This window comes from Coffea arabica, chromosome 1c (genome assembly GCF_036785885.1).
Source record: "Coffea arabica cultivar ET-39 chromosome 1c, Coffea Arabica ET-39 HiFi, whole genome shotgun sequence".
Lineage (NCBI taxonomy): Eukaryota > Viridiplantae > Streptophyta > Magnoliopsida > Gentianales > Rubiaceae > Coffea > Coffea arabica.
This window is the reverse complement of record NC_092310.1, coordinates 44667440-44686150: the sequence shown is the minus strand read 5'-3', so window position 1 is coordinate 44686150 and position 18711 is coordinate 44667440.

Sequence of the window (18711 nt, the reverse complement as noted above, 5' to 3'; positions counted from 1 at the left end):
CAGACAAACTCACTGGAATCCTTCCTGAAGGTCTTGGGCAGTTTTCCAAACTTGAATACCTTTTTATTAACGATAATTTCATAGAAGGCTTTGTGAGTGACAATCTACTTAACAATCTGACAAGTTTAAAACATTTTTATGCATCTAAAACTCTTGACCTTAAAAGTAAGGGCAAGTTGGAATCCTTATGCCTTTAAAGGACTTGGATTGGGTCCGTGGAAGCTAGGTTAATTTCCTACAAGGCTCAAGTCATAAAAGAAACTTTGTTATTTGGATTTGTCCTCTATGAGAATTTCAAGTACTATTCCTCCTTGGTTATTCAACTCATCTATGAGTTACATGAACCTTTCTCACAATCAACTTCATAATAAGCGTTCAAATATCTCTGAAATTGTTAGAGGTTTACATGTACACTATAGTCATATAGATCCAACGGCCCACTGCCACAATTAATTTCTCATTTAGCTCTTTTCTAGACCTTTCTAACTATTTGTTTTCAGGAGCTGTTTCTCACTTTTTGTGTGAAGTGAAAAATGGAAAACCATATCTTACATGTCTAAATTTTCAAGCAAATTTTCTATCAAGAGAAATTCCTAATTGTTGGATGAATTACCCACCCATAGATACATCAATTTCAACGGCAATAACTTCATTGGAAGCTTTCCAAGTCACTGGTAATTTGGAATATCTGGAACATTTAGACTTGGGCAATAATTGTCTCACTGGATTTTAGATAATATTTCCTCTGGGTTATTCAACTCGTCAATGGAATACATGGTCCTTTCTAGATGATCACAAGTACGAGAAATTTTATATGCGCTACAAATGTGTAATAAATGGAAGTAAAACCAACAATAAAAAGCTCATAGAGTCATAGAATTCATAACTACTCTTGCAAATGAATCTACCAGTTAATTGAATATTACTACCTTAACTAGTTATGATGTAATTTCCTAATGTATGCAATATCTACTCTCACCAGTATACCGAACATACCTATAACTAATCCACGGTTACTCTCATAATTATAAAATTGACTACAAGTTCATTAAATTCTATGAAATTAAATGGAATAAGTCACGAAAAGTCATAAAGGTGCACCTCTATTTTTGTGAGTTACTCCATATATTTAGCACTTTCTTGAACTAGTGTTAAATTTCAATTCTCATCGCAAATTTAACACCATGAAATTATTACAATTAATGATCAGTTAATCATGATTAGATAAGCAAAAGTGTTGAATAAGTTGCTTAAAATAACAGTATCAAATACGCAAGCAAACCTCACAAACAAGATATAGAAAATTCATCTATAACTCTAGATATAAACTTAACAAAACATGAAGAAAATAAAAGTAAATAATAAACTTATATTATGGCTAAACATTGGAATCTAATACAAGAATTAAAGGGTTGGAAAAGAAAAAACCCCTTGTCACATGTGGGCCTCGCTCTCTTCTTCTTCAATCTTGATGTTCATCCAAGTTAAGATACAAGTTTGCAATAAAACTACCAAACCTATACTAACCTAAGCTAAAGAACTAAGAAACTAACTAAGTTTTACATCTTGTGTGGTATTTGTTCCACTCTCCTTTTCCTAGCTCTTAATTTTTGCTCAAATGATATATATGTAGAGAAAAAGGAGTCCAAAAGATGATTCTAGAGCCTCCTTTTTAGCAACAAAATGTCCCTTCAAGTTCCTTCAATTTGAACTCTTACAAGCACAATCTCACCTATATAAGTATTGAAGTGATGCCACTTCAACAAGAGTTTGAGCATACTTTTGTAGATGACTGTGAAATTAGGATTAACACGTGGGTAAAATAGCTATAAAGCTAATATTAACCTCGAGAAAAGTATATATCATTAATTGTGCTGTGTTTTAGTCTTTGCCATTTAAGAGATATAGTTTAATTTAAGGAAAAATGCTACAGTCCTTTTTGGGTACAGTACCTATAATTTTAATCTACTCATATCTTATCTTATCATTTAGTAATTTAAACTCTTAAAATAATCTAAAGATTGGTAATTCCTATTTTATATCCAACAAAAAATTTAATTTCATCGGCACAGTGCTCTAAAGAGACCGTAGAACTTCCCTAATTTAAAAACACTAACAACTACATTAAAATTTTAAATCATCTATACCAGTTAGAAGTTTAAATCAAGAGAAACTTCTTTTTTTTATTGAAATTATCAAGAGATACTTCTGATTATGCTTAAGATTCATCCATTAAAGTTGAACTATTGAAGAGTTCATGGATTAGGAAACACATGTTTTGCAAATTAGTAGGGAATTATTGAGTCGTTTAGAAAACCTACACAAATCTGTGCAAGTGGACGTTGGCGGCCCAAACTACGTGTTTTGAAGTCCGAAATGTTTCCAGATTTAACAATAGCTCTCTGGAGTCTGGATGCTATGGCGCGTTTGAACTCAAATGTTGGGCCATCCCAACTCTGATACTTGTAATTATTATTATCCATTTTCTAAAACACAAAAATAACTTTTCAAATCATAGTTATTAAACCCGGCCCACAAAGAAATCTGACGAAAGGAAGTGGGTCAACAAGTCACTGGTTCAACCAGTTGGTGAATGGTTGAACCAGTGGGTCACTAAATATAATTAAATATTATGTCTCATAATTTTTGATATGAGATATATGTTATAAACTATAATAAAAAATGCCATAGTAAATGCTTATTTAATTTAATTCACTGTGGAATAATTAATTCATATAAGAATCAGCAAAACATAAATTTAATTAATAATCCACCAAACTTCAAGTATAAAATTTTATCTGTATTTAGTGTAATTATCGAGTTTATTTACAAATCTTAAGTGCAAATAATTATTTAAAACAATTATTGTCTTTAAAATAGATTATGTTATATAATATTTTTGAAATCCATTTTATAACTTATAATGTTTGGAGAGGGGGGGTCATAAATTTTTATTAAAAGATTTCAAATAAATTTGTTTTGGAGAAATAAAAAAGAACAAAGATAGAATTGACAAAACATTCATATAGCATAAGAATGCTATTCAACTTACATTTGTCAAGTGGTATGGTGGTGAGTTTAATATACATTTATGCTTAAAGTCCTAAGTTCAAATCTTGATAAGAGCTTACTAACATCTTTTCCATAAAATCTGGTTCGTTGACAAAATCGGTCAGATTCCAGTCTAATTTGATTAAATTGCTAGCATTAACCAGTCAACGAAATTTGTGCTCAAATGATCCAATAAGAGACCCAACCTGACCCAATGACTTGTTCAGCGGGATGACCAATTCGACCATCGGGCTGATCTGAGTTTAATAACTATGCTTCAAATCTGTAAGGGGAAATCAAGTGTTTTGAGAAATCAGGAGAAAAGCTTCGTTTCTCAAGTATTGATGGCGAGTCTGCCGTTGATATGGCAACTCAAAAAATTTCATTTCTCAGCCAACTTGTGCAATTAATTTATTCATGTATAAATTCTGGAAGTTTGAAATTTGAATTACAGTTACAATAAAAAAGAAAAATGCATAACCATTGAAAGTTGGTTTATGTTACAATATTTAAATTTTAATCATCAAATGGAGTTGCATCAGAATTTAATGAAACATTATTCTACAAATTAATTTGTGATCGATATTAGCCATATTTTATAAGTACATTACCTGAGTTCCGGATTCTTACGTGGGTTCTGTGACAGAAAACGTTTTACTCTTTGGAAATTTCCTTCACTGAAAATTTACGTGCCATATTACCTTCCTTTTAGAATTTATCAATCCAACGCCTGCTCTTAAATTTTTTTCCCACAATCAACTTCATGGACAGTTTTCAAATATCTCTAGGAATGTTAATTAAAATTAGAATTAATTACAAAAACTCCCCTTGAGATATAGCCAGTTAATTTTACAGTTTGTCCCCTAATATTGTTTTTCTTTACTCATTTTGCCGTCAAAATTGTTAGCCAACTCTAGGGGTATAATAGAAATATCAAATTAACATTTATACTCCCAAGGGTTAACTATAGTTAATTTCATAACGTAAAACATGTTTTGCACTCTAACCCTGCATCGTTCTTTTTCCAACTTGTATATTTATTGCTAAAACCTTTAGTCAACTCTAGTTTGCAACAACACCCAGGATAATTAATCTCAAAAATCAATATTTCTAGCATAATAATGAAAAAAATATTATATTGGTGTTAAATTTGGGTCTTGTTGGTCTTGGTCCTTTGTCTTTGCCGGAAAATTTGAGGTCTTGGTCCGTTGTCTATACGGCATCCCATTAGTCATTGGCATGATTAGACTGGATTATATATTAAGCTGTGCACCTTTGCATCCTAAATTCTAATTTGCAGCTAAATCACTTCTTAAACTATGAAACAACAACAAAAAGTTACTTGGTCCCTAATCATTAAAAGATTTTTATAATGAAAAAGTATCCATTAAACGAACATAAAGAATTTGAAGAAAGAAAAACATAAGCTGAAAATAAGGTTAAATAACTTCTTGTTAGTGTATGAATGTTTCTATGAATTGCAGGGACATAGGAAAAACAATATGAAGTTTCTTATGCTTAGTCATCTTTATATGAGTAGTCCAAATTGAACAATTAGCATTTGGCTTGATAGACCGTGAATTGCACAGTACAGCCGTGATTTAGACCATCCTTGGAAGGTTACTGAACCGTTTTGTGTCTGCAAACAGAGGAACAATCTCAGCACTAAAAACAAACCTTCACTTTAGCATTAAAAGGCATTCCGACATGTTTAGGGTTAACATTAATCCACTGTCGACAAGATCTCACCTCCAGTTCTGATTGGTGGACAAACTGAAGCAGCAAAGTGCAGGCATTACACTACCTTCCCTGTCGGAACTTTACTCCAAGCTACGACAGGTATCTTTAAGGCTGTTTTCCAAGGATCTTTCAAGGTCATGCATGTACTCTTGAGCTGCATTTTTTTTCTATCTGCTAGTCTCCTTTGGCTTTTTTACATCAGTTTTTTTTTAAAAAAAAAAAAGAGGATCAAGGGGTTTTTTTGAAAAAAAAAATAACCTTTTTCTAAAACTCCCAGTCCTGTTGGCTCTGTTTCGCACACATTAGATGCCTGTTTCTCTGCATGGTTTTTTGAGACAAAAAGAGTAAGAACGGGGTTCAGGGAGGGCCTCAGGTTTTCTTTGTCTGAACTTCTTACCCTCAGTGAACCACACTTTTGATCCATTTGTAGTTAGGGGTCCCTCTGGGGTCAGCCATCCCCCGCTTCTGATTCCATCGATCTGGGCTGATTTTGAGCGGTGATATTCCCCCTCTGACCATCAATAGGAGTCATGGCGGAGGAATTAGCTGATATATTGGAAAGGTTTGAACGTTCTAGCAAAGAAAGGGGAGAAACAGAGCTGGACTTGGGAGATGTAGGAACAAGTGTGAAGGAGTGCAAGGAGAGTCTGGTTGGGAAGATCATGGGGGAGAAAATCATTAATTTTGTGGGAGTAAAAAATTTTGTTACACTAGCATGGGGCTACCCGAAAGGTCTCAAGGTGGTGGAGGTTGGTGTAAACACCTTCTAGTTCTTTGTACCAAGCGAGAAAGATAGAGACAGAATACAAACAGGGGGTCCATGGATTATTGATAGCCAGATTCTAGTTATTAGACCATGGTTCGCAGGATTTGAGGAGGAAGGAGCTGAATTTAATCTTGCTCCATTATGGATTCAAGTGTGGAACCTCCCAGTGCACTGGATTTCTAAAGAGGTGGGAAAAACAATAGCATCAGTGTTTCATGAAACTAAGGAAGTGATTATCCCTCAAGGAGGAGAAAAGGAAGGGAGACATATCAAATTACTAGTGCTGGCTGATATATCCCAACCTCTCATGAGAGGTACTACGGTGAAGTTGGAAGGAAAGGTGAAGTGGTTAAGTTTCAAATATGAGAGGGGGGCCTGATTTCTGTTATACATGTGGTAAAATACGCCATAGTGAAAGGAATTGCCCAAATAGCAGTTTAGGTGGGACAGGTCAGCAAGATAATCAATTTGGCCCATGGATGAGAGCAGGAGGGGGGAAATTGTCGCCTCCAAAGGAAAGGAAAGGGAGACAGCCAGTTAACACTTCTCCAAACAAGCAAAGGTGGGGCTTTAAGGATGGAGAATTAGTACCAAAAACAGGTGATAAGGTGTTGAGGGAGAGGAGCATGGCTAGGGAGGATGAGAGTACACATAAGAAGAGCGGACCTGCTGGGGGAGACATAACAGTAAATGCTGTAGTGACAATGCAGGAATCAGAAAATATGGAGAACAGGGGTGAGGAGATGGCAAACAGCAAGGGAAGTGAAAAAGTGTCTTCGAAAAGGATTGAAGGGAGAGTAGATGGTGGTCAGCAAGACATAGTCCTCGACAAGGAGGTAGGGCCGTCCTCTAAGGAACCTGAAGCTGTGTGCATGCAAGTGGAAGAGCAGATAAATGTTATGGATGCACCGAGTAACAATGGAATGACGCGAAGAACAGGGAAACAATTAAAAGCTCCAGTGCTAAAGAGAAAATCAATGCGACAGGCTCAGCAATCCAGGCTGTGTAAGGAGACTACGGGGAAAAGAAAATTTCTTCTGACTAATATGGATATGGTAGATGTAGAAATCACTGAAACAGTGGGAAAAAAGTGGAGAAAGGGGGATGAGCAAGACAGCTGTGTAAACCAATATGAAGGGGCGGTGGCCAGCCTAACTTGGCCACCCATGGATGAATGAAAGCATTGGTGTGGAATTGCCAAGGTGCTGGGAGCCCCTTGACAATTCCCCAACTGAGGGAGGCTTGCAACCTCCTTTCCCCCAATGTGGTCTTTTTGTGTGAGACCAAAAATAGACTTCAGTTTATGATGACAGTGAAAAGAAATTTGAGGTTTGATGAGCGTGTAGTGGTAGAATCAATGAATAAGGCAGGTGGCATGACTGTAATGTGGAACAACGAGGTTAAGGTTTTAGATGTTCAAACAACTGCTTTCACCATGGAAATCCATATCATGGATTTGGAAAAGAATGTGGACTGGTGGTTTATTGGCATTTATGCAAGCACGAATAATCTGGTTAGAAGGAATCAGTGGCAAGTAGTAGAACGAAGGAAAGTGCTATGGGGTCCTAGATGGATTATTACAGGTGATTTCAATGATATTAAATCAAATGAAGAGAAATGGGGTGGTAGAAAGCGAGAGGAGGGAACCTTTCAAGATTTTAGAATCTTCATTGAACAAAATGGACTTATTGATCTTGGTTTCCAAGGCAACCCCTGGACTTGGAGTAACAACTGGACTCAAGAAGGTGAAATTAAGGAAAGACTAGATAGAACTTTGGGAAGTAATGATTGGAGCCAGGTTTTTGACAGAACTACAGTTAGACATATAGACAATGTGGGATCAGATCATAGTATGATGCTTATAGATTCAAACCCTCTAATTGAAAAGAAAAAGAAGTGTTTCTTTTTTGATAAAAGGTGGTTGCACAAAGAGAGGCTGGAACAAGTTATAAGGCAAGCTTGGGAGGAGGAGCAAACAGGATCCAATATGTACAAAGTGCATAAGAAAGTAGCAAAATGCAGATTGGCGATACTGAAGTGGAAAACTACCTTCCAAGGAAATGCAAGGCACCGCATTGAAAATTTAAAAAAGCTATTGGAAGAGATTAAAGCTAGTGACAGTGATGACAAAAAGTCAAGGAGCAGGGATCTTAAAAGACAATTAAATGAGGCTTATGATGAAGAGGAATTGTTCTGGAGTCAAAAATCTAGAGTGCAATGGTTAAAGGAGGGGGATAAAAATACCCATTTTTTTCACTCTAGTGTCAAAGGACGGAGACAGAGAAACAAAATTCAAAGACTACAAAGAGAGGACACCACTTGGACCAATTCAGAGGAGGAAATTGGGGAAGAAGTTGTAAATCATTTTCAGGAGCTATTCAGGAGTAAGGGAATGACTCAAACTGATATGACTTTGGAGGGAATATCGCAGACAATTTCAGACCACATGAACTCAGAATTAACCCAACCAGTCAAGGACAAAGAAATTATAGATGCCCTTTTCTCCATGAACCCAACCAAAGCCCCTGGTCCTGATGGCATGACTCCACTTTTTTTTCAGAAATTTTGGCACATTGTTAAAAAAGACATCAAAGCCACTAAAAGCTTCTTTCATTCCAGCCATATGTTGAAAGCCATGAATCACACCAACATATCTCCTGTTCCCAAGGGTGAGCACCCCACTGAGGTTAAGCAGTTCAGGCCAATAAGTTTGTGTAATGTGTTGTATAAAATCATTTCAAAAATTTTAGCAAATAGATTGAAAATTTTTTTGGGAAAATGCATCAGTACAAACCAGGCTGCCTTTGTACCTGGAAGGCAGATTTGGATAACGTCATCATCTCTCATGAGTACATGCATTACCTCAAAAACAAAAGAGAAGGATCTCATGCTTTTATGGCCTTAAAGTTAGATATGTTGAAAGCTTACGACAGGGTCGAGTGGGGATACCTGAAGGCAATCATGGTAAAAATGGATTTTTGTGTTACATGGATCAATTGGATAATGGAGTGTATCTCAACAGCTTCTTTTTCTTTTAACATCAATGGAGAGCCTACAGGATACGTCATACTGTCAAGAGAAATTAGACAAGGAGACCCGTTGTCACCTTACTTATTTCTCTTAGTCTCACAAGGTTTTTCACACCTGTTGGACCAAGCACAAAGAAGCAAAAGGCTAACTGGGATGAGGATCAGTAGGAGTGGCCCATCAATAACGCACCTCTTCTTCGCAGATGTGTGACGCCCCGAAAGAATGAGTGCGAGAACCCAAAAATTTTCTAAGTTTTTAGGGTTTATTTTATTGATCGTTCGCCTTTTCGACATTTTCTTTATTAGAAAATTCCCCAGATAATTTTATGGAGTAAATATAGTTTTTAGATGATTTTTTCTAGTATCGGTTGGGTTTTGAGAAATTAAGAACACATACCGGACGTGGGACCCGCTAGTGCGGAAAGTTCGAAAAAATTCGGCCAATTAGGTTAACTTTGGGATACTGTGATTATTTTACAAGGTGCTAAGAGATAATTAGAAGCTCCCAATATGGATTAGTATTGGAGAGACAAAAGGATAAGTGTTAAATTTAAAAGGTGCCACGTGTCGCTTTTTCATTCGAGCTTGGACTTTGACCATTATTTCTTACCTTTACTAATACTCAATTTTGACCCAAAAATCACCTAAATTTCTGCAAGCTTGGCCGACTCTCTCTCTCTCAAGAAGACAAGAAAAGAAAACTCTCAACCTTTTGCTTCTAATTTTGCCTAAATATCGCAATCCAACCGATTAATCTTGAGATTATTCCATAAAAACCTCTAGTTAGGTAGGATTGAGGAAGTTGGTGGAGTTGTTTTGGAAGCAAGAAACCTAAGCTACTACCTTTTGTGAGTTATCAAGGTATGGGGTGTAAATATCCATTGTTTGTTTTCAATAATGGTGAATTCAAGACTTGTGATGGCTAAAGAGATGTTTTAGTGGAAGATTTTATGCTTTTTGGTGGAGATTGATGAATTTTTATTTTATGCTTGATTTTTCTGATTTCATATGTTTGGTGTTGGTTAGTCATGGATTGTTGGTTAGTTATAGTGTAAAATGAAGTTGATATATGTTGGATGTGATGGATTGTACAAAAATTCTGGTTTGGGGCAAAGATTCCAGATTAGGGTGTCACTAACCCCTGTTCTGCCCGTTTCTGTTTGACCTGGTTAGAGGCCGAATTGGCCTTAGCACAAAACATGAAAGTTGTAGAGAATTATGTTTTCTAGTTGCCTGTAAATTTTCAGCCCAATCCGAGCTTGGTAGACTGAGATAAGACGGAAATACTCAGACTGGTCTAGGTAGGAGTTCAGTGAACAGGGTTGTCTTTTCACCCAACCTGACCGTGACTTTTCACCATGATCCTTACCGAATTAGATTTTGGCCAAAACATGAAAGTTGTAGCCAATAGTATAAACTAGTTGCCTGAAAACTTTCAGCTTGATCAGACCACTGTAGCATGTGAAATGACTGAAATACCCTTGACTGTCCATGAAACCTGTTTCGCGCCCAGAATTCTGTTTTCGTGTAGTCTTCCATTTTTTATCATGAAAATGCATGATTTGGCCTTGTAGGTCTTCATAAGAAATGTAGGGTTGTGTTTTAGCTTCGAAACACCATAAGATACATTTCAATCGGACTTCGTTAGCCTGAGTTATTGCTGTTTAACAATTGTGCGGTTAGCCAACCTGTTTGTGAGATTCTGGTTTCATATATGTCAATTTTGACCTAGCTACATTATGATTTGGGCTGAGTGACCTTCTGTAACATTGTAGCCCTATCTCTTAGCTTCGAAACGGTGTATCTTACACCTCCATCCGATAATCGTAGTGCCAATGGTGCCAAAACCACTAAATGACATCAAATTTGTTTTTGGGTTTTAAGGCTTGGATTCGGACAAGATAATGGTATATGACGGATGGCTTCTGAGCCGTGGAGGTGAGTGACCTTAAACTGTTTCCAAAGTTACTTATGAACCGTTTCTTGCACTATTTACTTGATTGCATATCATGAGTGTTTGCATGTGGCCCATGACATGTTTTGGCTTAAATGAGTACTTGGAATTCGTGTGCTGAACACCAACGTCTCCACCTCTGTGTACTGTTCATCTGGAGCAAATGGCTCCCCCTCTGACTGTTTACTGTTAAATGTTTGTTTGGAGCGTTGGGTGTTTAAGTACAACGATTTCACTGGCTCACGAGAGCAATAAATGTACATTTGATCTTGGAACCATGACATCACTGAAATGAACGACTGTGAAACTGATTTGCTTACTGATTTTATTGGTTACTCGCTGAGGTTTTAGCTCACCTCCAAAATGTTTTATTCCCCTCCACAGGGCTCGAGACGAAGGAAGTGCTTGTAGCACGTATTCATGTGACCGGATGGATTATCTCATGTATGGTTTGAGTTTTGGATATCATCTTGTGTAATAGTTGTTATTAGGGATTGTATGAACGTTTGGACTTGAGTGGGTTTGTGATATGTAATTCTTGGAGAAATTGATGTAAAATTTGAGATTTATATTGCATTTTGTTTGAGATTTGTAGTGAGTGAGTCCCGGCGAGAGTTGAGCAGGTAACCCGCCGAACCCTGGGGTACGCCCTAGGGGGAGGTGGGGCCTTCACAAGATGACTCGCTAATCTTTTGCAAAGCAGACAAGAGACAAGCTGAAGAAGTTAGCAGAATTTTGAAGATTTATGAACAAGAGTCTGGACAGCTGATCAACATGGAAAAATCGTCTGTGTTCTTTAGCAAAAATGTGGAACCAAAAGATCAAGGAGAAATCTGCAGCTACTTGGAACACATAAAGGTGGTGAAGCAAGGGAAGTATTTGGGGCTGCCTATGGTCATCACTAGAACCAAAGACCAACTTTTTGGTTTCATTAGAGAAAAATGCAAAGAAACGATCCTTAACTGGTCCAACAAACGCTTAAGTCAAGCTGGGAAGGAGGTGTTGCTCAAAGCAGTAACCATGGCAATGCCAACTTACGCAATGTCTTGTTTTAAGCTTCCAGTAAAGTTATGCAAAGAAATCAATGCCATGATGGCAGGATTCTGGTGGGGGGATGACAATGGGAGAACGAGAATGCATTGGTGTTCATGGAAAAAGATGTCAACTACAAAGAACAAGGGAGGACTTGGCTTTAAAGATCTCCAAGGCTTCAACAAAGCCTTACTAGGCAAACAGATTTGGAGAATTCTCACATGCCCCAATCTTTTGCTTAGTAAAGTGCTGAGAGCCAAGTACTACCCCAACACTTCTCTACTGGGTTGTGAAGTAAGAGGAAATGCATCATGGATATGGAAGAGTCTAATGGGAGTAAGAGATGAGGTATGCAGTGGGGTTAGAAAAAAAATTGGAAATGGGAAGAGCACTAACATTTGGGAAGATGCTTGGCTTTTGGAAGGGAAGCAAGGCAAGGTAGAATCCCCAAAACCACTGGGATGCACCATCACAAAAGTTAGCGAGCTGATCTCCAGTTTCAGATGGAAATCACCACTCATCTTCCGAACCTTCAGTCCACATGAAGCTAGGAATATACTCAAAATACCTATTAGTGTGACAAAGAGACCTGATTGTTACTACTGGAGGCACGGCACCACTGGAAAATACACGGTCAGATCTGCGTATGAAGCCTTCACAGCGGAGGATACGATGCCTAAACAACATGCGAGCAGTCTGGGAGAAACAAGCTGGATTGGGGGCTGCAACAAAGTCTAGAAACAGCTATGGAAATTGAGAATAAGACACAAACACAAGTTGTTTTTATGGAAGTGTTTACACCAGGTGTTACCCGTAAGAGAAGCTATATTTAGGAGAACGGGTAAGGGAGAGCTAATCTGTAAACAGTGTGGAGAAACAAATGAGACGGTTGAGCACATTTTCTTCCAATGTAGCAAAGCAAAGCTTATATGGAAGATGGCTCCGTTACAGTGGGATGGGATTTATGAGGACACAACTGATTTCAGGAAGTGGTGGAGCAGGCTAATGGGAGTAAAGGAACGAAAGGATGGAATGCAACACATTTGTCTAACTGTGGATATCCTTTGGCACATTTGGAAATCCAGGAATTAAGTAGAATTTGAAGGCAAATATAGGCATCCAATGGAGGTAGTCAGAAAGGCAGCGAATGACTTTGAGGAGTACCATAACTGCCAACAGGTACAGCAATGTATGAGCATTTCCGAAACAGAAATAGCAAATGAACAACAGCAAACGAGGGAACCAGGGCAAGACATCCTGAGCGTTCATATACATGTGGGGCAACACACTGAAGGCCTTAATATGGGAATTGGCATCACAGTAACAAATGCAATGAACCAGCTTGGTGCAAGGTGGATGCTCAGAGAAAGAAGTACTGGATCGCCTGTGCTGGACAAATTGGTGGCGATACAACTGGCTCTTTGTAAGCTAAAGGAACGGGACTTGCAAAACATACAGGTTCATATTTCATGCAACCAGATTTTAAAGATGATACGCTGCCAAAGGCCAAGCACCATCCTTATAGCAGGCCATCTCGAATGCATCAATGATCTCAGCTTAATGTTTAGGACATGCTCATTTGTTTGCCAGCCTTGTAATGTTAGTACTAATACACTCAGTTATCAACTGAGTAAGCAAGCAATGCACATTTATTTTGATGAGGAGTTCGTTGATCCTCGGTGTCTTAGTACACCTTTGTAAACCAAAACTTGAGCCCTTGCTCATAAATTGTATTTTCTCTATTAGTAGAAATATATTAATCTATCGTTTCTCGAAAAAAAAAACATAAGGCTGTAAACAAATTGAATTTTTAGCGAACTATTTTAACTCGATTGATTCATTAAGGGTTTGACTTAATTTCAATTTTTAACGAACGTGAACTCAAATTTAAACGAGAATAGTATTCGATTAAATTGAGTATCGAATCGAATTTGAACTTGTATATATTCGTTCATCAAGGTTTGATTACGGTCGATTAACTTTTTATATAATATATTTATTGATATTTAATCTAAAATTACACATTATTTTATTATATAAAATATTATATATGTATTATTTATATAATTACTAAAAATTTGAATAAAAATTCAAGTTAAACTTGAGTATATTAACTATTAAATTGAATAGAACTCGAGTTCAAATTTAAAATTTCAAATCAAGCCTGACGGTTAACATGTTTGATCCGATTCGATTTGTTCAACTATGCACATGATGGGACAAACTTTTCCCAGCCATTATGTCTCCTACTAAGCCCTATCCAGGACCTAAAGCCCGATCGTTGAAATATAAAGTCAGATATAATTTCCTTCGATGGTCTCACGCACAATAGAGGATAAACCTGAATTTGACTCGTATTGCATTCTTGTGTGTGTGAATAAAAAATATAGGAACAAACTTTTCTTCAAAATTTTCTCCTAGGCTTCGAAATTGATGCACAAAATTCACAATCTCGAACAAATTCTGGTAAGAAATAGTAAGATATATTTCATATTCTGCTCTTCGGTTACTTCATTGTAGCCATCAGATTGTTCCTCAAGTCAGGTGTCGTACATGTTGTATGTGATTAATTAGTATTCACTTGGAAAAGGCATTAAGAACATATATATATATATATATATATATATATATATCTTTTTAATTTGAGTCTTCTAACGCAATTATAGCTAACAAATTTTTTTTTTTAAAAAAAGAGCACAATTGATTAATTAACAATATGTTAAAAGCCAGCATAATTGGGATTACAACAAAACAGTGGAATATATTTTTGGGACTTCTAAGTATTTGATAACAAGCCTATGCACTATGACATTTCTGGTGTGGTTTTAATTTATCAGTCGCAAAAAGGCAGAAATATTGAACTAGATATAAAGACGTGATCATTGCACTCAAGAAATTGTACCCAAAAAATTTTATCTCTTTAAACGACGAAAAAGAACCTTCCTCCACCTCAATCCCAAGTATCTCTTTAACTTGTCAATTTTATGTTCATGTAATTTCCCTCCTAGGTTGTTTCAAATCATTTCACTGTAAATCTGAAACACGAATCATGAAACAATTATGAACCTGTTTAAAAAATATGAACCTGAAAAGGTAAACGGAACAAGATGATTTTTTCTTATTCTTCTTTGTTGCTCTTTTATTTGTACATTAAATCTACTTATTGAAATCAGACCAAGAGTGATTAAAAGCCATATGAGTTTTTATTTGTCACCAATCCAGCTGGAAATGAATGAATTCTTATCCAAATCAAATTCCATTGTGCATTCCACTCAAATGCATGGACCTGTTACGTCGTGACCTCAAATAATAAATGAGAAGCAAGACCTGGGTGGTTTTCAATAGCTTTCCATTTTTTTTCCATCGTTTACTCTGTCAGTGTAGCAGAGCAAAAGTGAATTATTCTAAGTCAAACTCAAAGTCTCTCTGGCCCAAAAAACAAGAGGGGCCAAGGTCTCTAGGACGGATTTCTCTGAGGCTTCGACATTAATGAGTTGTCATACCCCACGGTTTGCCAGAAAATGGGGGAAAAATGGCATTTTATTTAGGTTTGTCGAAGAAAAATAGGTTGTGCAAAATTAAAAGTATAAACATAATTCATTTGAGGGGGGAGATGGGTAGGTTTTTGAAATTCACGATCGTAAAGTGTTACCACCTAATAGCTCAAGGGGGGCAAAGTGTTATTTAAGATCTATTTATGAAAATGATCAAGTAGAATGGCATCAATATTTAATGAAACATCTTCCACAATTTTGACTCGTGAAAATAAGGTTAAAACTAAGTCTATTTCGTGAATCGGTTATTAGCATTCTCCAATTCTGCTAAACTTTTAATTTTTTTCTCTCAAACAAATATTACGTAGCATAAATACTCAAACAAAAAGTAGATAAATCAATTTGAGATAGCAAAAAGTAGGTAATAGTGCAAAGCAGTTATGACCAAGTCAAAGCAATACAATCAGCTGCCCCTCCTGGGCAGCTCGTCTGGCAGCGCACGCCTCCTTAGGAGCGCTTGCCAGGGTTCGAGTTGTGCGGGGTTACTGTGTTCGGGGGATGGGGCCTCTCCTCCCGGGCCGCAGGGGATTAGTCGGGCCGCCTTCGGGTCTTGACCCGGACACCCCTGTGTAGACAAAAAAAAAAAAAAAAAAAAAAGAAAAGCAATACAATCAGCCATATATTCTTGAGGGTGGGCAAGTGCCCCAGCCTCACAAGTTTTATATAATAGGCCCCTTGCACTTTATAATATATTTTACAATAGTTTTTTTGTTTTGCACCTTATTTGCCCCTCCTCAACTTTGTAAAATCCCTTCCATAACTACATTATCCCCTTCAAAATTTTAAAATATTCACTCCTCTATCTAAATTTCCTTTTTAAATTTTATAGAGTTCTTTTCTCCACAGAAAATCTTCGGTCTTTGCTGTAGAAGTTGAAATCCTGGAAATAGGTTCTTGGTCTTTAGTCTGTACGAAATCCAATAAGCCCTCGATGTAATATGGGAAGGATTATAATGTCAATATTTACTGCTCTAATTTTAATTTCCACCCTAGATGCTAATTTGCAGAATCGAAAAGTAACCTTATGATAATTAGTGCAAATAGATTACTTGATGTGATATTAAATTTGGAAATACGTAATTTTTGGTTTTGAATTTATTGGAGAAAAACTTTTCAAAAACTAAAGCAAAATTATGATATTGCTTTACTTCATGAAATGAAAGTTATCTTATTAGTTAGAAATTGCAATTACTTACAATGCTTATAAGTTTGACATATTTGTCATAGTTCTGATCGTGACTACCAATAAAATTTGCACATTCTACCTGTAAAGAGTCCATTTCTTTGCTAGAAAATTTGAGGCCTTGTTCCTTTGTCGATACGGTATCCTATTAGCCGTCAATTTGATTAGGGGAATGACATAGCGTAAATATCACTGACTTTTTTTTTTTTTTAGCCTGAAAATATTAAGTTGTGCACCTTTGCAACCTAAATCCTAAGTTGCAAATAAATGAACAAATGAATAGTTTTCAACTTTAGAATAATAACAAGTATTGTCACTGCTTTCCACTGCTTTTGTGCTTGTATGCACTGAAATCTATTTCTTTCAATTTTATTTTCCGTTTCAGTATTTTTCCATCGTAAACTTGAAATGGAAGTTTCTGCATTGTAAAAAAAAAAAAAAAATTACTACGATTCTTAGAAAGCATTGTGCAGACTAAAATTTTCTTCTTTTTTTTTTTTCATTTTACGTAAGAAAAAAGAATTATTATTTAAATCATCAAGGGCCAAATTTTTTCACCTTCCAAACTTTGATTGCCAAATTTGCTTTGTCTAACGTCTATGCAAAAGAGACCATATTGGTCTCCATCCCTCGAACATTGGGTATCCAAATCGGAATTTTCTCGTAAAAGTAAATCGCAATAATAAAAAATAATATTCTGAGGGAAAAAATCTCAACGGGTGGTTTTTGAATTTTTTGGCAAGAGGCTTAAAGTCTATGCTTAAGTGATGAGATTCTGTTAAATTGTTTTGGTATTACAACTTGTATTAAAGAATAATTACAAAAATGGAATAATCAAAGCAACTTTAATGTTTCTTTTTTTTTTCATATTTTCTGGCTTTACTAATTTTACTGCATTGTGCAACGAAAAAAAAAAACTTACTAAATGAGTGCTTTAGTGATAGCAATAAGAGTTAAATCGTAGCATATGAGCTTAAAAAGAGTGATTTTAACCTCTGGGCCAATTTCTAGCTCTAAACCACATAATAAAAAAGGAACAATTATTGGAGAAAATTTGAAGTGCGAACCATGAAACATTATTAGTTTCAATCTGATACTGTTCTTACTGTGGTGCATGAGAACAAGATGATTAATTAAACAAAACTTTGAATTTGAGAAGTTGAATGAGAACAAGAAGATTTCTTCTTACTGTCCTTTGTGGATATTTCTCTTGTACATTAAATATACATAATAAAATCAGACTGACCTATTACATCATACGAGTTTTTATTTGTGGCCAAAAATGAATACATTCTTATCCTAATCAGATTCCAATCAAATTCCACTCAAATTAATGCCTAGACCTATTACATCATGGCCTAACATCATAAATGAGAAATCAAACCTGACTTTTCAATGGTTTTCCATTGTTGACTTGTCAATGTAACCGAGCGATTCTTTTCAAAGTCTCTCTGAGGCTTCAATCAGATATTTCTTTACTTCGGTGAAAATTTGAGGAGACAGCATCCCGTCAGCCGCCATTGTGAAAGAGTACCAATCATTTCTAGTGTATTTTTGGCTTCTTTACAACAATTTTGATATGATTTTCTTCACTAGCATGTAGGTGTTTCCCTGACGTCTTGTTCTTTGTATTTTTTTTTTCAAAAGACATATATATATTTGATAACCTTTGACGGCTTTCGGTTTCATCTATACTGAAAAGTTTCAATAAACTATTTTCAATGACTTGTATAACAATCTTATATGTAGATTTAAATCAACAGAATTATTAAGTTTCTCATGTTTAATCATCTTTATATGTAGGTTATGTTGATGTATTTACCCTTGAAAATATGCATCAGCATTAGTGACGAATTCAAAAGTTTAGTGGGAACAAATCATCAATGATATTATAGCAAATAGAGCATATTAAAAGCAAAATGAAAGCACAATAGATTATAATTAGAAGCAAGAAATTTTTTAAAAAAATAAAAACAATGTGAAAATTAGACTCTATACCTTTCTATTTACTGTCAGCGTAAGGCATTCAAAATCGTAGTTGAAACTTCTTTAATTTGTCCTATGTAACATATTACCTTAGTTGCTACTGTAAAATTATAGTTAGTTATCAAAGAAACTAAGAGTTGGTTTGTTATAAGAAACTTGGAGAAAAGAAAATTTATATTTTTGTAATTGTTATTCAAAAATAATGCTAACTGTATAATAATGTAGATATTAATGGTATCCTTTTATAAGGAAACTAATTGTTAGTTTGATATATGACACTTTATCAAAAGAAATTACACAAAGTAACGAAAAGAATAATTTTGTTTAGGGGGATAATATAATAAAATTTTTGTTACAACTAAAATTATAGGGAGAATTTTAAAATTTTTAAAACTTTTGGAGGGCCTGTCCACCCT